A 25,737-nucleotide genomic window follows, 5' to 3' on the forward strand; every position below is an offset into this window, starting at 1 on the left:
GATGAAGAATCTGCTGTCGTGGTTATCTTTGTTCCTTTGTGTTTCATGGGTTTTTTTCCCCCTGTGAATTATTTTAAGTTCTTCTCCTTACTACTGGATTTGAACATTTCGATTATAATGTGCCTTGGGGTAGTATTCTTGGTATTTTCCCAAAGTATGAAAAATACTTAGGGACCTTGAGCTGCTTAGATTTTCGGGTTCATACTTTTCATTAAATATTAACAATTTCAATCATTATTTCTTCAAATGCATATTTTTCCGGTTCTTCCATCTGTTTCTTCTTCAAAAGCCCCAATTGCACATATTTTATGGTGTCTGAAGTTGACCTGCAGCTTGTTGATGCTCTTTCCGTTAAATATTTTTCTTTTATTTAAGTTTTATTTTAGATTTTATTGCTGTATGTTCAAGTTCGCTATTGTTTTCTACTGTCAAGTCTAACCTACAGTTAATCTTTTCTAGTATATTTTTTATCTTATATATCTTAGTTTTTATCTCTAGAAGTTTGATTTAGGTCTTGTTTATATCTTTTCATGTCTCTACTATTTGAATATCCCTGTTTTTAAAATGTTTTCAACATGTGGAATACAGTTAATGACTCTAATTATCTTTGCTTCTAATTCTAATGTTTGCTTCACTTCTGTTTTGCTGATCTAATTCTAGCATTTGTATCAGCCTGGATCAATTTTGATTGATTGATTATTCTTCTCATTATGATTGTGTTTTTCCAGCTTCTTTGCATGCCTACTAATCTTTGTTGCCATTTCAGACATTGTGAGTTTTATCTTGTTGACTGCTTGATATTTTTATATTCCTATAGATGTTCTTGAGTATCGTTTTGGTGTATAGTTGAGTTACTTGCAAGCAACTTGATTCTTTGAATCTTGTGATTTAAGTTTGTTAGGCAGATCTGGAAAAGTGTTCTGGCAAACTGTAGGACTAATTTACTCCTCACTACCGAGTGAAGATTTTCCTGAGTACTCTACCCAAAGCTGGTATGCCTTGGTTCTGTATCTCCACCCAAATCTTATGTTCAATTGTAATTCCCAGTGTTGGAGGTGGGGCCTGATGGGAGGTGAATGGATCAAGGGGGCCGTTGCTCATGAATGGTTTGACACTATCCCCATTTGTACTGCTGCTGTGATAGTGAGTGTGTTCTCATGTGATCCAGCTGTTTACAAGTGTGTAGCGCCTCCCCCCCCACCACCTTGCTCCTGCTCTGGCCGTGTGACAGTGCTTGCTCCCCTTTGCCTTCTTCCATGAGTGTAAGTTTCCTGAGGCTTCCTTAGAATCTGAGCAGATGCCAGCCCCATGCTTCCAGTACAGCCTGCAGAACCATTAAACCATTAAATGTTTAACCGTGAGCCAGTTGAACCTCTTTTCTTCATAAATTGCCCAGTCTCAGGTATTTCTTTATAGCAATGCAAAAATGGACTAATATAAAAGCCCTGTGAATTTTGACTATTTCCACTCTGGCTGTTGGGAACAGATCCTATTCCCAGTCATACGGGGAGACTGGAAGCCATACTTCATCCTTGTGGATGGTTTTTGGATGGTTTCGGGTAGTCTTCTCACACACATGCACTGATTACCCAAGCGAGGACCTTTATAGGTTTTCATGTCATGAGCCATAGGCTAGAAACTCTTTCAAGGCCCTAAGCTGGGGCAATTATAGGGCTAATTTTGCATGTTTGCAGCTTCAGTAACCACTGTTCTTCATTGCCTGATATACAGTGTCTTGAAAAACATTGTTTCATATAGTTTGTCTGATTTGTGATTGTTTCAAGTGAAAAAGTAAACCCAGTTCCAGTTACTGCACCTTGAACGTGGAGCAGAAGTTCTTCCTTCTGGCTGAGTTTGATGTCGCAAGCTCTTCTTGCCTTTCCTGTCACTCCTCTGAAGCCCAGGTAGACCAATGGAGTCACTGAGCAGTGGCCATCCAGCTAGTCCTCCAACTGTCTGTAGAAGCATTAGTTGTGTCCAGCCCAGCTGACTCCTGCACACAATGCCAGTCCACACAATCATCAGTTGTAGGCCAGTGATGGCTGCTTCTCTGCAGGTTAGCATTTGTGGATTTTGAATTTCTTCTAGACACTGAGTCTGAGGAACTACTTCTTAGACTGGGAATAGCAGGAGGACTTACGTGCTTCCCTTTAGCCATGATTTCACTGGGATACTCTTTATTAGGTCATGTTTGTCCCAGGACAGGGATGTGCAGTTGTTAGGAGTATAGGTAGAGTCCTAATAGCTTTGTGCTCACCACTGTGTGTTTGCAGAGCAGCCACTGCTAGGTTGTGGAAAGAATGGAAATAGTGAGGTCATAGGACCATTCCCCAGTGGTTTGTTTCCTCCAAGGCAGTCCTTGAATCTGGATTAATCAATTGACCACTGGCTGATTTTAGGAACAGATAGCAGAAGAGGATTTCTCTTGAAGAGAGGTTCCCATAACTCACTCAGTTTTTATTTTTAAGATATGGTCAGGGAAAGCTAGAGTGTTTAGGGACTGTTTGGGTATTATGATGTAGGTAGAGATACAGTGTGATAACTACTGTGTGTGTGGTTATATACATTTTAAAGCGATTACCTAGGAAACCATTTTTACCTGAGTCAACCGTAACAATGACAAGCTTCGACTTTTAAAATATCCCTACCAGTAAACTCAACCTTCTTCCAACAACAAACAGACTTCGAAAATAGTCAGCATTTTACTAAACCATTTAAAACTTTCCAGCCATTGCACCACTCATTGTATAACTGTAATACGATTTGCTGAAGGCTGCTGACTGAACTCGCACTCTAAGGACACACAGTGGCGTTTTCTGTCAGGGCTCATTGGCCCACAGGGGGATTTTCCAGTGTTGTCCAGGACACCAATTCAGTGCCTGAATCATCCACACTTTCCTGGCAGCCAGCAAGCCCTTCAAAGATAGCACTTCCTCTCTCAGCATACATTCTGATTTCACAAACAGTTTTGGAAATTTTAGCAGCAGGATCATGGCGGTATTTGTCTAAACTATTTAACATTTTCCCTCAACATTTTAATTGGTTAAGTATCTTAATGAAGCAGTTCTGCTTTTAGTGCAACATTTTATTTTTTTCTTTAGATATTATTTTTATTTTTAAGCTAAGAAATTATGCTGTAAAAAATGTGGTATGTGTGGAATAGTATAAAAATTAGAAATAAAAGCAGTGCAGCTGGGCATGGTGGCTCATGTCTATCATCTCAGCACTTTGGGAGGCCAGGGCAGCAGAATTGCTTAAGGCCAGGAGTTTGAGAGCAGCCTGGGTAACTTAGTGAGACCATGTCTCTCCAATAATAATAATAATAATAATAATAATAATAAAAAGGAAAGAAAGAAAGATACAACCAGATCATCTGGTGGTGTGTGCCTGTAGTCCCTGCTACTTGGGAGGCTGAGGTGGGAGGATTGCCTGAACCCAGGAGTTTGAGGTTACAGTGAGCTATGATTGCATCACTGCATTCCAGCCTGGGTAGCAGAATGAGACCCTGACTCGAAAATTAAATAAAATAATACAATAAAACCAGCAAACAAACAAACAAAAATCACATGCCCCTACCCAGAAGCTATCATATGTGAATATTTTAACATGTTGTCTTCAAGCTTCTATTACATTTATACATCACAGAATTTAGTTTTACACACATAACATTATATCATTGGTATTCAAGTGTCATGAAATCGTTTTTAAACTGCATCTTGATTGTTTTATGTTTCCCAGTTGTTGGACATTTATTTGGTCTTAACATTTTCATTATGATAAACAACACCAATGCATAAATTTTTTACCTGCTTTTGACATTTGTATTAGTTACATATTGCTGTAAAATAAACCGCCTTAAGATTCACTGGCCTACGACTGATGACTGTGTGGACTGGCATTGTGAGTGGGAGTCAGCCACGTTGGACACACCTAATGTGTCTACAGGCAGTTGGAGGACTGGCTGGATGGTGCTCAGTGGTTTTGTTGGCCCATCTGGGCCTCAGCGGGCTGACTGTAAAGGCAAGAAGAGCTGGGCCCCTCCAGGTGGTCATTCAAAGATACCACTTCCTAATTAAACATACCATTCTGATTTCTATTTTATTTTGTTTTATTCTGTTTTTATTTTTCCATAAGTTATTGGGGATACAGGTGGTATAACTGTTTTAGAAATTTTAGTAGCAGGATCATGGCAGTATTTGTCCAAACTATTTAATAATATTTTCCCTCAACATTTAAATTGTTAAATATCTTATTTTATTTTATTTATTTATTTTTGAGACTGAGTCTCTCTCTGTCGCCAGGCTGGAGTGCAGTGGTGCGATCTTGGCCCACTGCAACCTCCGCCTCCAGGGTTCAAGCAATTTTTCTGCCTCAGCCTCCCAAGTAGCTGGGACTACAGGAGCCCACCACCATGCCCAGCTATAAATTGTTAAATATTTTAATGTAGCAGTGTGCTTTAAGTGCAGCATTTCATTTTTTTCTTTAGATATTATTTTTATTTTTAAGTTAAAAAGAAATTGTGAGACCTTGAACAAACTTTTAAGTTTGAGTCAATTACTATATAGGAGATCAAATGATGTTATCCTCTTTTACCCTTTCTCTTATTTGTTATGCTCAAGGCTTTGATCTAGAACTGGGAAAAGCTTCAGCTCTATCCATATTGCTGCAAAGGACAGAATCTCACTCTTTTAATTTTGAGACAGGGGCTTGCTGTGTCTCAGGGTGTCTAGTGTGAGCTTATTCATATAGGAGCAGTCGGAATTTGGATGAGACTAGAAGTACGTCTTTTCCAGAATTCATATAGCATCACTTTTATGATATTCTGTTAGTCAAAGCAAGCTGCAAGTCTGACCTAGATCAAGTAGACTCTACCCTTGGTGGTAGAGTTTGTGGCCAATTTCAATTTACCATGACAGTTTTTCCTGAATTTATACCTTTGGAAGTGGAACTACTTGTCCAAAGGATGCAAACTTTCCATAAAAATTAACTTGATATATACGTTCACCGGCAGTACTTCAGAGTGACCATCTCAAAATCTTACCAGCTTTTTACCAGTTCTAGGCAAAGCTTTGAACATAATGAATAAGAGAAAGGGTAAATGAGAATAACATCATTTGGTCTCATGTATAGTTATTGACTCTTATCTGGACCAGTGTTTGCGGACTTTATCTAGACATATATTTTCTCAAAGCAAAATCTGGAAAAAGTTTCTTTAATAAAACTTTTTTTACATTTCTACTTTTTTTTTGTCTTCCAACTTTTTTTTTTTTTTTTTTTTTTGAGACAGGGTCTCGTTTTGTTGTCTGGGTTGGAGTGTAGTGGCGCTATCTCAGCTCGTTGCAACCTCTGCCTCCTGAGTTCAAGCAATTCTCGTGCCTCAGCCTCCTGAGTAGCGGGGACTACAGGTGCCCGCCACCATGCCTGGCTAATTTTTGTATTTTTAGAAAAGATGGGGTCTCGCCATGTTGCCCAGGCTGGTCTCAAACTCTTGGGCTCAAGTGATCCACCCACTCCCAAAGTGCTGGGATTACAGGCGTGAGCCACTGCTCCCGGCCCTCTTCCAACTTTTATTTTAGCTTCAGGGGTACAGATGTAGGTTTGTCATACAGGTAAATTTCATGTCATGGGGATTTGGTGTGTCCAGGTTATTTCATCACCCAGGTAATAGGCATAGTAGCAGATAGGTAGTTTTTTGATTCTCACCTTCCTTTCACCTCCACCTTCAAATAGGCCTGGTGTTTGTTGTTCCTTTCTTTTTGTCTACGTGTACTCAGTGTTTAGCTCCCACTTGTAAGTGAAAACATGCAATATTTGGTTTTCTGTTCATGCATTAGTTCACTTAGGATAATGGCCTCCAACTCTATTTATGTTGTTGTAAAGGACATGATCTCGTTCTTTTTTTTTTTTTTTTTTTTGAGACAGGATCTTGCTCTGTTGCCCAGACTGGAGTGCTAGAGTGTAGTGGTGCAATCTGGCTTACTGCAGCCTCGAACTCCTGGGCTCGGGTAATCCTCCCAGCTCAGCCTCCTGAGTTGCTGAGACCACATGAGCCAATCCAGAGTTGATGGACATTTCGTTTGATTCCATCCATATCTTTGCCGTTGTGAATACTGCTGCAGTGAACATACATGTGCATGTGGGTTTTTTGTTGTTGTTGTTGTTTGTTTGTTTGCTTGTTTTGAGACAGGGTCTTATTCTGTCATCCTGGCTGCAGTGCAGTGGCATAATCTTGGCTCACTGCAACCTCTGCTCTCCAGGCTCACGCGATCTTCCCATCTCAGCCTCTTGAGTAGTTGGGATCACAGGTGTGCACCACCATCCCTGGCTAATTTTTCATATTTTTAGTAGGGAAGGGGTCTCACCATGTTCCTCAGGCTGGTCTCGAACTCCTGAGCTCGAGTGATCAGCCTGCGTCAGCCTCTCAAAGTGTTAGGATTATAGACGTGAACCACTGTGCCCGGCCCACGTGCATGTGTCTTTATAGTAGAATGATTTCTGTTCCTTTGGGTATATACCCAATAATAGGATTGTTGGGTCAAATGTTTGCTCTGTTTTAAGTTCTTTGAGAAATCGCCATACTACTTTCCACAGTGGCTGAACTAATTTACATTCCCATCAGCAGTGGATAAGCGTTCCTTTTCCTCTACAACCTCACCAGCATCTGTTATTTTTTGGCTTCCTAATAATAGCCATTCTGACTGGTGTGAGATGGTATCTCATTGTGGTTTTGATTTGCATTTCTCTAAAGACCAGTGATGTTGAGCATTTTTTCATATGCTTGTTGGCTGCATATATGTCTTCTTTTGAGAAGTGTCTGTTTCATGTCCTTTACCCATTATTGATGGGGTTGTTTGTTTTTTGCTGGTTGATTTATTTAATTTCCTTATGGATTCTAGATATTGGATTTTTATTGGATGCATAGTTTGCAAATATTTTCATCCATTCTGTAGGTTGTTTACTCTGTTGATAGTTTCTCTTACTATGCAGAAGCTCTTTAGTTTAATTAGTTCTCTTTTGTCAATTTTTGCTTTTTTTGCAATTTCTTTTGATGTATTCATCATGAAATCTTTGTTCAGTATATGCTATCCACTGTCCATCTTCTCTTTCTGGAGCGTAATACAAACTATTACTAAACATACTACAGCTACTGTTACATATGATAGGTAACTGGTATTGAATTGAAATTAGCCTTAAGTGTTCCCAGCATATGGGCCTTTTAAAATTAATTCAGCTAAATAATTATATTTTATGTGCATTAAAATAACAGAAAAAATTCATATCCAGAATCAGTGTTGAAAATATGTAAGTATGTATTAACCTACTCAAATGCGTTAGAACATAATCACTAAATATTTGGCATTAGTTTATACTGTTAATCTGGAGGGTTAAACATGAGCCCACATGGCTAAAAAGAGTGACTCACTCTCAATTGTCTCATATTCTGAATATTTGTATTGCAGGTTCAGGTGACTTTTTCTTATCACTCAAAAAATGTGCACATGCCCTTAATTTTCATTCCAAAAATGTGATGAACAGTTCTTCCAAATATAGATGGGATAGGAATCTTTTGGCTGACAATTACTCAGAGATTCAGTCGAGAATTGAATCTGGGGTACTCTGCTGTGCTAGAAGTTGGCAGGCCTGTGTGGCCTCCATAAATAAAACTAATCAATCTGGCTGTTTTTTAAAATTCCCATATTGCTTGTCTAAACATTGGGTGCTGGTAGCTTTTTTTTTTTTTAACATTCTTCCCTCACCACTCCACTCCCTACTATCCCCCTGCAGAAGGGCACACACCTCAATTTTGTAAGTTGGAAGGAAAGGAAAAGAGAGAACATTAATCTGGTAAGTGGCACCAGCAGAGCAGCCACTGCTCACTTTCAGGGTCACCGTGAGTGGACGTCTCTGCAGCGCTGCCCTGGGGTAAAGCTCAGCTGAGGCCATGATGGGTGTCAGTCGGCCTTTTCAATGGCACCTCGCTAGGGGCTGGGTCAGAAGAAAATCCAAGATCTGTTCCCATTCTCAGTTCACCTGCAGCCCCCATGGGTGAGGAATGTTCCCAGAGAAGAGAGGTAGGGGTGGGACAGGGCGAGGATGTAGAGCAAGGAGAGGGAAGGAAGTGCAGGGGACAGTATGGCAGGCTCTGACAGTCCTCGGTTGAACTCAGACTCTGCTCATGGTGCTGTCTGGAAGACACTGTGTCCCCAGCTCACTCTTCAGCTGCCCTGGGCGTGGACACATACTCCACAGGTGCACACTGGACTGCTGTGGGCTCCTCTAGGCTGACATAAAGAATTCCAAGTTGAGAGAGCTTGAATACCGATAGCAAACTGTGTAGAACGAGCCGTCAGTGTTGTAATAGGGTGGGTTGGTCCTGGGTGTCTTTTTGCTTTTCTTCTCAGTTTTGTTCTGATGTCCCCTTACTGAGCTGGCTATCTAGGCTGGAAAGTACTAGTCCTACCAAGATATTTGCATTTTTATCAGAGGACACATGACGATTGAAAAAACTGTTAGGATCCAATATATACATACATACATACTTACGTATTTAGATAAACAAACAAGCAACCGTTCTAGCCAGGTAAAGAAGAAATTTGGGGAAGGCTGAGAAAGGTTTCCAGTATTTGTCAGCTTCTAATATGTATTTGTTTGCCTAGGACTTTACCTAGTGAGCCTACTGCTAAGACCATAGTCATGTTCTAAGTGCTCAGGGAAAGCTAACAATGCTTACGTTAGGACAATTCTCATCCTCAAGGCAATGAGAGCCTTTTGAGGCCCAAACAGCATCATCAATCCAAATTTGTAGCCAGATTCAAAAGGGCAGCCAGGAAGGGCTGGCCATCCTACAGTGATACCACGCATGCCCCAGCACAGAACTCGCCATCTCTCCTAAGATGTAAAGCGTTCTTAAAGTGGGAGTCCTAGATTCCTCAGGCAACTTCTTCCTCTTCCTCTTCCTGGCTTTCCTCCTCCTCCTCCTCCTCCTCCTCCTGCTTCTGCTTCTTCTTCTTTCTTCTTTTTTTGGACAGGCTCTCACTCCGTCCTCCAGGCTGGAGTGCAGTGGTGCGATCATGGCTTACTGCAGCCTCTGCCTCCAAGGCTCAGGTGATCCTGCCACCTCAGCCTCCCAAGTGGCTGGAACTACAGGTGCATACTACCAAGCCCGGCTAAGTTTTGTAGTTTTTGTGGAGCTGGGGTTACATACCTAAGCTAAGGTGTTGCACACAAGGCTGATGTGTCACATACCTAGGCTAGTAGCTTGGGATCTAGGGTAGTTTGTTGGATCCCCAGAGCTGCATGCCACCGGTCCTCCATCGGCGCCTGCCTAGGAATCTTGTCCTTTCTCTGTTTGTGCTTTCGCCTGAAGGAAAGATTCTTCATCAAGGAACGCCCAGGCCCCAGAATGAACGAGGTGATAACTTTAGCAATCAGGGCAAGCAGCTAATTAAATATTCTAGAAATGTAGTAACTTTGCTTGGTTCTTTTACCTAGAACAACTGAGATAGCGTCACTGTGGTCAAAACAATAGCCCCAGGCATTTCTAAATTTAAGAGAAGATCGAGGGTAACATCAGTTTGGCTCTTGGAAAATAGCAGGGTTAGATTAAGTTGGGACTGGCCAGCTTCATGCTCTCAAGTCATTTCCACACCATTTTCCACCTTCTCTCTCGAAGCCCTTGCCTCCCTTGAGCTTCACTTTCACACATTTCCCCCTCCCCTTTCTCATCTCTGTTCTTCTCTATTTAAAAACAGACCCATATCCCAAACTCCTTGTTGTTGTAGATGCGGGACCTGCTCGGTTTGAAAGAGCTTAATCTCCATTGCCTTTGCTGTTCCACTATCCCCAGATCTGGTCCTTGACATAATTCAGAGCGGCTTAAACACTGAGGTTTTTTTTTTGTTTGATTGTTTTGTTTTGTTTCTTTGTTTTGTTTTTGATATGGAGTCTCACTTTGTCACCCAGGGTGGAGTGCAATGGCACAATCTTGGCTTGCCACAAGCTCCTCCTCCTGGGTTCCAGCGATTCTCCTGCCTCAGCCTCTGGAGTAGCTGAGATTACAGGCCCGCACCACCATGCCTGGCTAATTCTTGTATTTTTAGTAGAGACAGGGTTTCGCCACTGTTGGCCAGGCTGGACTTGAACTGGCTGGTCTCGAACTCTTGACCTCAAGTGATCTGCCCGCCTTGGCCTCTCAAAGTGCTGGGATTACAAGTGTGAGCCACTGCACCTGGGCAAACACTGAGATTCTTATTCTTATTCTTTAAATTCTGACCACAGCATCTACTTTTTCAATTCTGCAACTCTCTTAGGACTTTTGGAAATGTTCTTTATCTTTATTGTGCTGTGTACGACTTGGACACTTTCTTCAGAAGAACGCGTCCCTCTCTCTGCTTCAATGAAGTATCTTCTCCTTTCTCACTGTCCCCTTCGTAGTTTCTCTTCCTCCTTCCATCACCCAGATTCCTGGCCTTTCAATAAGTTATCTTTCAGTCTCTTCTCTTCATTTTATACAGTATTTTATTTGATAGTAACACCAGCCTTTGTGGCTTCAACCCCCATCCTCGTGTATTAAAATGTGTTTTCCAATCTGCTACTTTAGCCTAGATCAGGATACTACTTAAATCTACAATTCTAATTTACTTCTGGAAAATTGAGGTGCATGGCTATTCTGTCAGGTTCTAGAAGTTCTCACATATAGAATCTTAACACATTTTCATTGAGTTCAGTAGTGGTGGGTAACTAAATAGCTTACTTTTTCTGCTGCTCTTTGTTCCTTCTCGTAGATCCAAGCTTCCATATGCTATAATTTATTAATAGTGTAAAGAATATTTTAAAGTATTTTGAATACTGCAGATCAGATGGAGATGAATTCTCTAATATTTTTCTGTATGAAGATGTTTATTTCATCTTGATTTTTGAAGGTCATTTTTGGGGTACAGAATTATAGGCTAATATTTTTTTCTTTCAGTACTTGAAAAAAATCTCACACCACTTTTATTTATTTATATTGCTTCTTATAAGATATCAGCCATGATCTTAACTATTTTTATTATTTATGCAATGTACTTTTTGTTGACTCATCTTAAGACTTTTTTTTAATTAACTTTTCAGCAGTTTGATAATGATGTGCCCAGGCATGGTTTTCATAATGTTTATAATTCTTGGAGTTTGATGAAGTGCTCAGATCTGTGATTTGATGTATTTCATCACTTTTGGGAAATTCTTGACTGTAATCTTTACAGATATATTTTAAAATCTCAATATATTTTTGCGGGATGAATTACATATATATTCTCTTTGTAACACATTAGATGTTACTGAGTTCTGTGCTTTTTCAAGGCTGTATTAACTCTATAGGAAGGAATGGATATGGGGAGTGAATCACCATATCCAAGGTAGGCTCTCTTTCCCACACCATAGTCAATCTTTATCTCAGTATCTGGTTTTATTCCTTTCATAGTACTCATAACTATAAAAAACAGTTGGTTTATTGATTAGCTTACTTGTTTAATCTCTGTTTTATTCACTGTGATTTAAATGCTATGAAAGTGGGGACTTTATGTCTTGATTATGCTCTATCCTCAGACATTAGAACTCTGTGTAGCTCAGCAGTCTTCCACTAATTATTTGTCGAATGAATAGTGGTAAGCAGAAAGGCAAAAACAAGATTTACTTACCACTTACACTAGAAGGGAGGCTGTTAAAAGGTACGTATTAATAAAACTCTTCAAACAATTTATGATACTGAAAGTGTTTGAATTGTAAAAATAGATTGGAAGGTGAAAAATTTGAAGATAAAAATAAAATATTTTGTAGTAGTTAGGCTTATTGGCTGTAATAGAATCATAGGACTTCACATCTGGATTTTTGACTACTTTAAGACACTTCATATGAGTGGAATCTTAACATAGTTGTCCTTTTATGATTGGCTCATTTCACTTAACATGATGTATTCAAAGTTCATCCACCTAGTAGAACATGACAGGATTTCTTTATTTTTTAAGGCTGAAAAATATTGTATGTATATGCCACATATTCTTTTTTCATTCACATGTTGATTGACATTTCTTTTCCTTCTACGTCTTGGCTATTGTGATGTGCAGGAGTTTTTAAGTTTAATGTAGTCCATTTGTCTATTTTTGCTTCTGTTTCCTGAGCTTTTACTGTCATATCCAAGAAATGATTACCAAATTCAACGTAATTAATCTTTTCCACTGTTTTCTCATAGACGTTTTATAGTTTTTGGTCTCATATTTAGGCTTTTGACCCATTTTGAGTTAAATTTTGTATATGATATATAGTAAGAGTGCTAACCTCATTCTTCTGCATATGGAGATACAATTGTCCCTGAATCATTTATAGATGCTGTCCTTTTCTCCTTTTGTAGTCTTGGCATCATTGTTGAAATTCAGTTAGCTACTTTATGCAAGGATTGAAGTATGGGCTCTCTATTCTGTTCCATTGGTCTATATATCTGTCTTTATACCAGTATCACGCTGTTTGATTTTGTAGTAAGTTTTCAAACTAGGAAGTGTCAGACCTCCAACTTTCTTTTTTACCCCCAAGATTGTTTTAGTTATTTGGGGTCCCTTGAGACGCTATATAATTTTAGAATTGGCTTTTCTATTTCTGCCAAAAATGCTTTGGTATTTATACTGGAATTATATTGAATCTGTAGATTGCTTTGAATAGGATTGACATCTTAACAATATTAGGCCTTCAGTCTGTGAAAGCAAGATGTCTTTGTATTACTGGTGTTTTCCTTAATTTCTACAAACAATGTTTTGTAGTTTTTCATGTATAAGTCCTTTGCCTCTTTAGTTGAGTTTATTCCAAAGTATTTTATTGTTTTTAATGCTCTTGTAAATGGAATTGTTTCATTAACTTCTTTTTTGTTTGTTGTTAATGTATGTAAACAACAACTGTCTTTTGAGTGTTGATTTTATATTCAGCAACTTTGCTGAATTTATTAGTTTTAACATTTGTGTGTGCATGTGCAATTTTTACAGTCATCTACATCTAAGATCATGTTGTCTGTGACTAGAGAAAATATTACTTCTTTCCAAAGTTGGATGGTTTTATTTCTTTTTGAGCAGAATTTCTTCCAGTACTATGTTGAATAGAAGCAGTGAATGCAAGCATTCATCTCTTGTTCCTAATCTTAGAAAAAAGCTTTTAGCCATCGAGGATGAGGTTAGCTGTGGGCTTTTTATGTACGGCCTTTATTATGTTGAGGTAGTTTTCCTCTATTCCTATGGTATTGAGTGCTTTTTATAATGAAAGGCTGTTGAATTTTGTCAGATACTTTTTCGGGATCAATTGAGAATGTGCATTTTTAAAAATTCATTCTGTTAATATAGAATAATATATTGATTGATTTTTTTTTGTATGTTGAACCGTCCTTGCATTTCAGGAATAAATCCCACTTAGCCATGATGTATGACAGTTTTAAAGTGCTATTGAATTCTGTTTTCTAGTATTTTGTTGAAGGTTTGTCATCAAAATTGTCAAGGATATTGGCCTATACTTTTCTTTTGACTTTGCCTGCCTTTGCTATCAGGGTAATGCTGTCCTTATAGAATGAGTTTGGAAGTATTCCTCCTCTTTATTTGTCTTGGCAGAGTTTAAGAAAGGATTAGTGTTTTTTCTTCTTTAAATGTTTGGTAGAATCCCTGGTGAAGCCACCTGGTCTTGAGCTTTTCAGTGACAGGAAGTTTTTGTTACTGATTCAGTCTCCTTACTAGTCAGAGATTGCTTAAGAATTTTTTTTTTTCTCCTGAGACAGGGTCTCACTCTGTCACCTAGACTGGAGTGCAGTGACATGATCATGGCTCACTGTAGTCTTGACCTCACTGGGCTCATGTGATCTTTCCACCTCAATCTTCTAAGTAGCTGGGACCACAGGTGTGCACTACCTCTCCTGGCTAATTTTTGTATTTTTTGTAGCTAGAGAGTTTTGCCATGTTGTTCAGGCTGATCTTTAACTCCTAGGCTCGAGCAATTCACCTGCCTTGGCCTCCCAAAGTGCTGGGATTACAGATGTGAGCCACTGTGCCTGGCCAAGATTTTTTATTGTTTCATGAATGAGTCTTGATAGGTTATATGCTTCTAAGAATATTTTTTTCTTCTAGTTTATCAAGTTTGTTGGCATACAATTATTCATAATAGTCTCACAACTCTTATTTTTGTGACGTTGGTTGTAACATTCTTCCATTTTTAAGTATAGTTATTTGAGTCTTCTCTCATTTTTTCTTAGTCTAGCTAAGGGTTTCTATATTTCATTGATCTTTTTGAAGAATCAGCTCTTGGTTTTGTTGATTTTTTTCTATTTTCTATTTCCTATTTCATTTATCCCTGTACAGTCTGTATTATTTGCTTTCTTCAGCTACATTTCTTTAATTATATTTTTTTCTAGTTTTTTGAGGGTGTAAACTTAGATTGTTGATTTGAAGTTTTTCCTCCTTTTTAAATGTAAGTCTTTACTGCTATAAATTTCTTCCTTTGTACTGCTGTTGTTGTAGGCCATAAGTTTTGATATGTTGTGTTTTCTTTATTTGTCTCCATGTATTTTCTAAGTTTTCTTGTGATTTCTCCTTTGACCCTTTGGTTGTTTAAGAGTAAATTATTCAATTTCCATATCTTTGTGAATTTTCCTGTTTTGCTTTCCTGTTGATTTGTTTCATTCTATTGTACTTTGAGTGATTAAATCTTAAATGTGTTAAAACTTGTTTTGTGGGCTAACATGTCTTCTATCTTTGAGAATGTCTATTTGCGCTTGAGGAGAAGGTGTATTTTGCTTTTGTTGGGTGGAGTGTTCAGAATATGTCTGTCAGGTCCAGTTGGTTTGTAGCGTTGTTCAAGTCCTCTGTTTCTTTGCTTACCTTCTGTCTGGTTCTTTATATAGCTGAAAGTGAAATATTGAAGTCTCCTACTATTATTGTGCTGCTGTCTAGTTGTCTCTTCAGCTCTGCCAATGTTTACCTTATAAATTTGGGAACTCTAATGTTAGGTGTATATATATTTATGGTTGTTATGTCTTTCTTGTGAATGGACCCTTTTATTACTGGATAACAATCTTCTTTATGTCTTGTGACATAAAATCTTTTGACTTAAAATCTCTTTTGTCCAATACAAATGTAGTCACGCTTACTTTCTTCAGATTCCCATTTGTGAATCCTTTCACTTTTAACCTGTGTATGTCCTTAGATCTAAAGTGAGTCTCTTGTAGATAGCATGTTCTTTGATCTTTTTAAAATCCATTTAGTCAATCTATATATTTTAATTAGGGTTGTAATCCATTTACTTAGAAAGTAATTACTGATAGGGAAGGACTTACTGTTGCCATTTTGTTAATTTTTTTTTTTTCCTGGATGTGTTACAGCTTTCTGCCCCTCCTTTCCTCTCTTGCTGCTCACTTTCTTTTGTGTTTGATTTTCTTCTTCTTTTTTTCTTTCTTTCTTTTTTTTTTTTTTTGAGATGGAGTCTTGCTTTGTTGCCCAGGCTGGAGTGCAGTGGTGCAATCTCGGCTCACTGCAAGCTCTGCCTCCCGGGTTCATGCCATTCTCCTGCCTCAGCCTCCGGAGTAGCTGGGACTACAGGCGCCGCCACCATGCCTGGCTAATTTTGTTTTTGTAGTTTTAGTACAGACAGGGTTTCACCATGTTAGCCAGGATGGTCTCGATCTCCTGACCTCATGATCTGCCTGCCTCGGCCTCCCAAAGTGTTGGGATTACAGGTGTGAGCTGCCATGCCTGGCCGTGTTTGATTTTTTTGAGTGACGTGTTTTGATTCCCTTTTGATTTTCCTTTGTGTATATTCTATAGATATTTTCTTCCTGGTTACCATTACAATTACATGAAATATAACAATCTCTTTTAAACTGATAATTTCAGTTGCATGTAAAAATTATACTTCTGCTGTTGATTTCTTGTTTCATCCCATTGTGGTCAAATACAATACTTTGAATAATTTAAATCTTCTTAATGTGTTAAAACTTGTCTTAACAAGTCTTAAATCTTGACTTGTCTTTAAGACTTGTCTTCCCACACTTTATGTTGTTGATGACTTCAGTTACCTCTTCGTATACTGTATATGTATTAACATAGTTTTCTGATTACTTTTTACACTTTGGTTTTTAAAATTCTATACCTGATTTAAAAGTAATTTCTATCTATTTATATGGCTTAAGGTTGCTGTTTATCATTCTTCCACTTCAATTTGAAGGACTACTTTCAGTATTTCTTACATGGCAGCTCTAGTCATGATGAACTCTCTTGGCTTTCCTTTCCTTTTCTTTTTTCTTTCTTTCTTTCTTTTTTTTATTTTTTATTTTTTGAGACAAAGTCTCACTCTGTCACCTAGGCTGGAGTGCAGTGGCTCTGTCACTTCAGCTTTACTTTGTCTGAGAATGTCTTACATTCTTTTTCATTTTTGAAAGAGAGTTTTTACCATATATAGTATTCTTGGTTGATTTTTTTTTCCTTTCAGCATTTTGAATATATTATCCAACTTCATTCTGTCCTGTAAGGTTGCTGCTGAGAAAGGAGGTTATAAACTAATACAAGCTCCCTTGTACAAGATGAGTCACTTTTCTCTTTTTGCTTTCAAGATTCTCACTGTCTGTGACTTTTGGCAGTTGGATTATGATGTGTCTCTTTGTAGATCTCTTTATTTTTATTCTACTTATGGTTATTTTAGCTTCTTGATTATGTATGTCCATTTCTTTCCTCAGATTTGGGAAGTTTTCAGCCATTATTTCTTCAAATAGTCTCTTTCCCCATTTGTTCCTTTTAAATTCCATAATGCATATGTCGTTCTGCTTGACACTCTACCATAAGTCTGTTAGGCTTTCTCTGCTTCGCTTCACTCTTTTTTTGTTTTTGCTTCTTTGTCTTGATAATTTAAAAAGTCCTGTTCTTGAATTTACTGGTTCTTTCTTCTATCTGATCAAGTCTGCTATAGAGTACTTCTTGTGAATTTTTAAATTCACTTAATTCATTCCTCACTTCTGGTAATTATGTTTGGTTCTTCTTAGTTTCTGTCTCTTTTCTGATATTATCACTTTGTTCATTTTTTAAAAATTTCATTAGTTTTTTCCATCTGCGCCTTCTTTTATGTCCTTGAGCATCCTTACAACAGTTATTTTGAATTATCTATATGCTAATTCATATATTCCCATGCCTTTAGGGTTAGTTTCAGGATATTTAATTTGTGACCTTGGGCCCAGTCTTTGTGGTCAGGGTTCATGCAGGAAGGACTTTCACCAATCAGCATGGCCAGAGATCCTGGAGACATCTAAAGCCTTTTCTGGGGATGCATACTCTTCAGACTTGCGCACTTAAATGTATTAGGTTGGTGCAAAAGTAATTTCCAACAACCGCAATTACTTTTGCACCAAGTTAATGATGGAAGGGTGGGTTGCTTTCTACTCAGGGGCTCCCTCTGATGTCTGTCTGTGGTACTGCAGTTTCTTTGGTGGTGTAGCAAACTGAGGTACTGGCACTCCCCCTACTGTCTTTCTATGGAACTGCAGACTCCGGTGGTAAAACAAGCCATGTCCATTGCCTGTTCTGAGTCCACCAACCTGCCACCCTGTTCCTGTAAGCATTTAAATTCAGAGAACACAGAAACCAGTCCCTTGGCAGCCCCACGAAAAGTCAGAATGTTGAAAATATTCTACTCTTTTCCTTCTTTCCTCAGAGAGAAATTGGGAATGTTCTCCTGAACACCCCCCGTGGTACTTGCGGGGAGGCACTCGGGTGTGGGCCAGGAATTTTCCTACGGGGACTTCTGTGTGGCTGGCTTTGCACTGGCCGGGGGTGCTGCAGAGACCTCTGAATTGTATTCGAGATCTCTCACAGAGGCAGCTGGTCTGTATCGTGTGGTTAAGTCAGCGGCTTCACGTGGAAAGTAGGGTCTGGGGTTTCCTACTCTGCCGTCTTGCTGATGTCACTTCCTTCATGTCACTCAGGTACAGTGAGGTTTGTCAGGCACTGAGGATTTTCATACCATCCTCAGTTAAAGGCATAGTGCAGTTAGCCCTTCACATCTGCTCTGAACTGACAGCTCTGCTGGTCAGCGCAATTCTGCATTCCCTGCCAGACGGTGGAAGCGAGAAGCTGCTATTGCGAAGGGAGTTGTTAAAAACTTATCTTTCCTGTTATAACGAACAGAATTCGTGGCTGGAAAAAGATCTTACTTCACATATTCAGTTGATAGATGGAGAAAATGAGCCCCATCAAATTTAAGTGACTTTCTCAAGGCCATATGGCTACTTTAGAGTCAAATTTATAACATTACTAGACTTGGCATTTGCCTTCCTCAATTCTCTTGCATTCTTACCCTCAAACCCTTTCAGGAGGTGGAAATTTAGATCTGAGCCTTTGAGCACCTGCCCATCAGAGCTCTGAAGGATTTGTGGTTCTGAACTTAACAGCAGTGGTTTTATTCTTTTGAGAACAGGAATTCTCAAGATCTGTTAGTAGTATATTTTACATGGATGCACAAAAATGTAGAATGTCACTGTTCGCCTCCTTCCATGTTACTTGTCGTATCTGACCCACAGCGAAATGACAATAACCTTATCTTGATCTTTGTCACCTCTTGCTGGCCTCCTTGGGATCACATATTTAAAGGGTGTTTGGGAAAGGAGTGAGGGCTTTGGAGTTGACGTCTATAGTTCTGGGATTAATGGAAATAGGATTAGCTGTAAACCCTGTATTTAAGGGTCTGAACCAAGTAAATTGGCCAAATAGGACCTTAACTGGGCTGGAATGGGACCTGCGATAGTGACTTTACCATCTCGGGGCTCCAATACTAAGTTATGGAAAACATTTTTGCAAGGACTCAGAGTGTTGGCAAAACTGCAATGTTGACCAAGTTTGCTTATCCCATGTGCTTTTTACCCAAATTCTTCCACTTACTCCCCATAACAGTATTCTCCAAGTTAGAAGAAAAGCATTTGAAAACAAATCTTCACTGAGATGCTGTCGATAGGTTTAATATAATCCTCAGAGACAGAGAATTTGTGTTTAAAAAATTCTTGAAAGATTATTTGTCACGATAATCATGATAATGATGATGATGATGATAAAAAACAGTACTAATCCCATTGAAGTATTTGTTCTCTAGGTCTGTCTCTCTCTCTCTCTCTTTTTTTTTTTTTTTTTTTTTTGAGACAGAGTCTCGCTCTGTCGCCCAGGCTGGAAGGCAGTGGTGCGCTCTCGGCTCACTGCAAGCTCCGCCTCCGGGTTCATGCCATTCTCCTGCCTCAGCCTCCCGAGTAGCTGGGACTACAGGCGCCACCACTGCGCCTGGCTAATTTTTTTTGTATTTTTAGTAGAGACGGGGTTTCACCGTGTTAGCCAGGATGGTCTCGATCTCCTCACCTTGTGATCCTCCTGCCTCAGCCTCCCAAAGTGCTGGGATTACAGGCGTGAGCCACCGCGCCTGGCCTAGAGTCTCTTTAAGCCTCACTACCAAAACAGAAAACTGCAGGAGGTTGAGGGTGGAGCCCTGGATTCTCTGCTTTGGTGAAGCTGCAGATTCCCAGTTAAGTCACTCCTCACTCATAGTTTAACTTCCTCTCTGTAAAATGGGAACAAGAATGCTACTGCGTACTGATTAAATGCAAAGTGCTGATCACACAGACATGTGATAAATCTTATCGTCCTTCGTCTGTGGACGTTAGCAGAGGGAGAGAAGGCAGAACTGAAAGGAAGGTTGGTGATGGGTGCAGGGGAGCCTCTACCTAATGCATCATTGTGCTCAGTGGGACTCTTAGTTTAGGAAAAGGAAAGGGACGGATGAGCCCGGTTCCCCACCCTTGTCCCCAAAGGTGGGAAGGATGGAAGGGAGGTTCCCAGCTATTGGGAGAGCCTTTTATACCGTGGGGGCATGAGAGTTAATGCTATTTATTCATCTTCTGAAAATTCATGGGCTGATATTTAAATACTTAAGTCATATTTACTCTTTTCATGAAAAAGTAGAAACTTAAGTGCCTAGGGTGACTTTTAAACATAAACATTATTTGAAAAGAAGCAAATGCAATATTTTGGCATTCTATTCCACATTTAATTCCAGGGGCCTCAACAACCATAGCTAAAAATTTGCTGAGTGCCCGCTGCTTACTGTGTAACAGCCCAGCCCTCTACCCTCATCTTGAATTAGGTTCTGCCATCAGCCTGTCTTCCACCTAGGGGAACCGAGGCACAGAGACGTGAAGAAACTTTTCGAGATGATAGAACCGGTGAGCAGCTGAGCCCCTCTGCATCCAGGCTGCGCCCTCCCGGGGTATGTTGCCTCACTTGACACGTCTGCTCAAAATTCCTTAGTGTCTCCGCGCCTCATCCCCACTGCTGGTCTGGGACAGCTCTTTAGGGATTCCCTTGCATGGACAGCTGTAAACACCCAGACTTCTTCCCCCTCTACCTTTTTGTCCCTGTCAACACCTGTTGGTCCTGTAGCTTGTCTGTTGGAATCTCTGTTTCTGGTTTTTTTTTTTTTTTTGAGACGGAGTCTCACTCTGTCGCCCAGGCTGGAGTGCGGTGGCACCATCTCGGCTCACTGCAAGCTCCACCTCCCAGGTTCACGCCATTCTCCTGCCTCAGCCTCCCGAGTAGCTGGGACTACAGGCGCCGCCACCACGCCCGGCTAATTTTTCTGTATTTTTAGTGGAGACGGAGTTTCACCGCATTAGCCAGGATGGTCTCCATCTTCTTGACCTCATGATCCACCCGCCTCGGCCTCCCAAAGTGCTGGGATGACAGGCGTGGGCCACTGCGCCTGGCCTGTTGTTTTCTGTCTCTCGCTTGTTTATGAATGAATATTCATGGTTTCATTTGCTCTCACAATGTCACTCTCTACTTTTTCCTCTCCATGGAGGTAATGTAATTTTTGTTGTAACAGATGATTATCAGGAACATCTTTGTCTCCGATGATCTTTTATTAGCCATTTGCCCGCTCGACTACTTTGGTCCAGCTTGTAATCGCCATCATGTTCTAGGGGATATTTAAAAATTATTCTCTTTCAAAAGTAAGACAGCGCTAGATAATCAGTAAGGTGACTGTTGTTTATAATGATCTATTGTATATTTCAAAATAACTGAAAAAGAATAATTCAGATGTTCCTAGCACAAAGAAAGGACAAATGTTTAAGGCAATGGATATTCCAGTTATGCTGATGTGATCTTTATAGACTATGTAAATGTATTAAATTAACACGTGTATCCCAAAAATATGTTCGTCTGTTATGTATCAATAAAAAAAGAACATTAAAAGAGAAAAGAACGTATTTTTTCGTGTTGCAGTTGGCAAGCTCATGAGCATTTAACATGTAAAGTTAAGTAATTATAATTTTACAACTGCAATTTTTATGCACCATAGTTACACAACATCCGGGGGTCACCTACTGTGCCAGATGCTGTGGGAAGGGTGAGGGCGAATCACACAGACCTGCCTTCCAACGGCCAGCTTTCCTTGTGGAGGGTGCTAAAAGGTGCCCGTGACCTAAAAATAGGGAGTAATCATATAATGTAGGGATTCAGAGAAAGGAAATACATCTTTTCTTCTCCACTCCTGTATGTTAACTTAATTTCCCTAAAAGACCCCAGACACTTACTCGAAGTTTATGTGAGTGGCTGAGCCCAGTGGCCTATGTCTGTAATCATGGCACTTTGGGAGGCCCAAGTGAGAAGGCTGTTTGAATCTGGAAGTTCAAGACCAGCCTAGGCAACATAGCGAGACCCTGTTTCTATAAAAATATTAAAAAATTAGCCTGATATGTTGGTGTGTGCCTGTAGTCCTAGTTACTTAGGAGGCTGAGACGGGAGGATTGCCTGAGCCCAGGAGGTCCAGGCTGCAGTGAGCCATGATTGCATTACTGCACTCCAGTGTGGGCAACAGAGCAAGCCCTTCCTCGAAATAAATGAGCAATAAATAAAATAAGTTAAAAATCTGCATGAGAACTATCTTATGTAAGAGGTATTAATCAAAAGACTCAGCTCAGAAAGAACTAAGTGACTGTGACTACTGGTCCTTGTGGCCCTGGACGCCTGCCATCTCCCTGCTCTCTGTGTAAATCCATAGGCTCTTTCCTTCTGAGATGCCCTCCTGCCATGCCACCTTCCCCTGGTAGATGACTGCAGAACCATGCCCTGTGAACCCTGCTGAGCCAAGCACAACTCCTCTGTCTTTTTTTCTACCCTTTTCTTTTCCTCTCCTTAATTTTTCTAAAGTAAATCATGCTGTCATAAGTCTGGTTTTAGAGAGAACCTTCTTGGGATTTTGAGAAGCCAGCTCAATACAACTTGCCATTTCACGTTGGAAAAGTTAGGAGAACATCTAGAATCAGACCAGCCAGGCTTCCTCTCTTCTTGTTATGAACCACGCCAGGAATTAACCCCATTTTAAAAGGACACAACTTACTTATTAACCCACCTGACTTATTAAATAACATCTGTGCCCACCTCAGGGGGCCCAGGGCCAAAGAAGGAACCATCAAAGTTAGCAAAATAAGACGTTTATTACCATATGAAGACCATCAGGAGAGGGGCTGAGGTGAGTTTAGCAGGAATCTTGTACTATATTAAATGTGATTTTTAGATGTCAAGTCCCAAAGGATTTGATGTTGGGAACTTTCTTCAAATAAAATACAATTTATTCCCTTTTGACCATGACAGGATTCCTTTAACTTCCACAATAAGCAAAGCAAAGCATCTGCTCACCCCTAGTTTTTGGCACGTGCCTCTAGGTCCATCCACAGACCCCCCGACCCTGCATTCCTTCCCCAGCAAGGCTGCTGCCAGGTCCCCCTTCCCACTGGGGCTGTCCCCTCAGCTCGTCATGATGGTTCAGAGAGTCCTCCACAAGCTCTTCTCTCTGGCTTCTTCCAGGGTGCAGACGACCGTGGAGAGTGGAGAAAAACAACCAAGCCTAGATCTGCTTTGGTTTTGTAACAGAGGCAAAGAGAAAAGGCAGCCCATGTACTCCCCTTAGGACCACCTCAGTCCATCAGTGGAGCAAATGTGGCTGATGCTTGTCGAGGCCTAGCCAGGGTATCTTTGCAAGGTTCACGTTTGCCGCACAACTTATGAGTTTATGATTCTTCTCAGACATACTAATTCTCAATTCTTAGGAAATGAAAGCAACCAGAGAAGGAAGGTAGAATTCAAAGGAAGAACCCATTTTGACCCAAATGTATGGGACTCAGTTCCATCCTCCCTATTTTATTCTTTAAAAAAATAGCACCTGCTTTCTTTCACTCAGAAAATTGCTCCCCACCACCCCATTTCTGGCTTTCCTACCTTCGTATCCCCATCCTTCTCTTGGTTACTTAGGGTTTATTATATGGCAGTAAAATACACATGACACAAAATTTACCATCTTAACCATTGTTAAATATACAGTTGAGTGGCAGTAGGTCCGTTCGCATCGCTGTGTAGCCACCACCGCCGTCCATCTCCAGAACTCTCTTCATCTTGCAGACCTGAAACTCTGTACCCATTAAACAGCTCCCATTTCCCTTTCTCTAGTCACTGGAAACCAACATTGTACTTTCTGTCTCTTTGAATTTGACTACTGTAGGAGGCTTATATAAGTGGAATCATGGTATTTGCTCTTTTGTGACTATCTTATTTCACTTAGCATAATGTCCTCAAGGTTTATCCGTGTTGTGGCACGTATCACAATATCCTTCCTCTTTAAGGCGAAATAATATTCCATTGTCTATGTATACGACATTTTAAAAATCCGTTCATTTGTTGATAAGCACGTGAGTTGTTTCTACCTTTTGGCTACTGTGAGTAATATTATTAGCATGGCTGTTCCATCTGTTTGAACCCCTCCTTTTAATTCCTTTGGGTGCATACCCAGACGTGGAACTACTGGATCCTACGGTAATTCTAGTTTTAGCTTTTTGAGGAATCACTCTACTATTTTCCACAGTGGGTATATCATTTTTCTTCCCATAAACAGTGCACAAGGATTATAATGTCTTCATATCCTGGCTGGCACTTGTTATTTTCTGTTATTGTTGTTTGTTTGTTCGTTTGTTTTTGTTTGTAATAGTAGCCATCCGAATGGGTGTGAGGCGTTATTTTGTGGTTTTGATTTTTCATTTCCCTAATAACTGATGACGTTTTCATGTGCTTATTATCCGTTTCTATATTTTCTTGGGCGAAATGTCTGTTTAAGTTTTTTGGCCGTTTAAATCAGGTTCGTTTGTTGTTGTTGTTGAGTTGTAGGAGTTATTTATGTATTCTGGATATTAACCACTTAGCAGAGATACCATTTGCAAATATTTTCTCCCACTCAGTGGGTTGCCTTTTTACTCTGTTGTGTCCTCTATGCGCAGAAGTTTTAAATTTTGTTACAGTCAAGTTCATTTGTTTTTCTTTTGTTGCCTGATCTTCTGGTGTTATATCCCAGAGACTGTTGTTAAATCCAATGTCAAGCTTTCCCTCATGCTTTCTTCTGATAGTTTTGTAGTTTTAGGCCTTACAGTTAGGTCTCAAATCCATTTCGAGTTAATTTTTGTATATGGCATAAGGTAAGGGTCCAACTTCGTTCTTTTGCCTGTAGATATCCAGTTTTCCCAGCACTGTTGGTTGAAAAGACCGTCCATTCCCCCATTGAACGGTCTTGGCAACTTTGTGGAAGATCATTTGTCAGGGCTTAGTCTTGAGTCTTTGAATTATAAACCTTGAGCTGCCTGAGGCCAGTCTCCTTCCTGGCTTCTATTGTCAGAGCCACTATTCTAGTGCTTCATTTATGTTAGCATGACGCTGCTTAAAAGAGCATCTACGGGCACGGTGGCCCACACCTGTATTCCCAGCACTTTGGGAGGCCGAGGTGGGCAGATCACTTGAGGTCGGGAGTTCGAGACCAACGTGGCTAACATGGTGAAACCTCATCTCTGCTAAAAATGCAAAATTAGCTGGGTGTGGTGGCAGGTGCCTGTAATCCCAGCTACTTGGAAGACTAAGTCAGGAGAATCGCTTGAACCTGGGAGGTGGGTTTGCGGTGAGCTGAGATTGCGCCATTGCACTCCACCATGGGAGACAAAGCAAGACCCTGTCTCAAAGAAAGAAGCTTCTACTAAAAGCTCTTCATTTTCCTTGGCGTTTTGCGAGTGTGTGTGTGTGTGTGTGTACACTTATTGCAAACTCTTATCTCTTACACTCTTCATTGCACTGTTGCACTTGCTATATTTGCTGCTTCTCACTGCAAGCAGTTAAGGCTTTATGTTTGTTGGTTCTTTTAATTTAATGATATAAAAAGCTCTGGAAGCCCAAAGTCTAATAACTTGTATGAAACAACCAGAAAACTCTCTTGCTGAAAGTAGGTCCGTAACCAACTGACTTAACACCCTTTGGTATAGCACAGTCAAAGGTTCTGCAGTGTTTGGAGATGGAACACTTGTTGAATCCAATAATTTGAAGAAAGATGCTACGTAATTTCCATAGCAGTTAGCAAAGCTTAGTCTAAAATGAAGAATACTCCTTTTATGAAACTTAAGCACTGTATATTTAGTGTGTGAAATTGTGTTGGGGTGTTTTCCAAAATGCCAACCGCTCTTGCAGCTCACATGACTTGGCTGTACTGACAGATGTTGTAGGAGTTGGTTCAAATTCATTATCATTGCTTTCATTACGTGAAGGTCTGGGGATCACTGCCCAGGGCACAGACCAGTGGATGTGCAATTTTACAAGAGACTGAGAGCTCAGAGCTGCCATTCAT

General features: G+C 40.1%; 1 protein-coding gene across 2 annotated transcripts in view; it reads left to right on the plus strand.

Annotated features, from left to right (window-relative positions):
* LOC105497446 (gamma-aminobutyric acid type A receptor subunit gamma3) overlaps positions 1-25,737 on the plus strand; it is a 560,409-nt gene that overhangs the window by 28,075 nt on the left and 506,597 nt on the right. The window lies entirely within an intron of this gene.

This window comes from Macaca nemestrina, chromosome 7 (assembly GCF_043159975.1).
Source record: "Macaca nemestrina isolate mMacNem1 chromosome 7, mMacNem.hap1, whole genome shotgun sequence".
NCBI classification, from domain to species: Eukaryota; Metazoa; Chordata; class Mammalia; order Primates; family Cercopithecidae; genus Macaca; species Macaca nemestrina.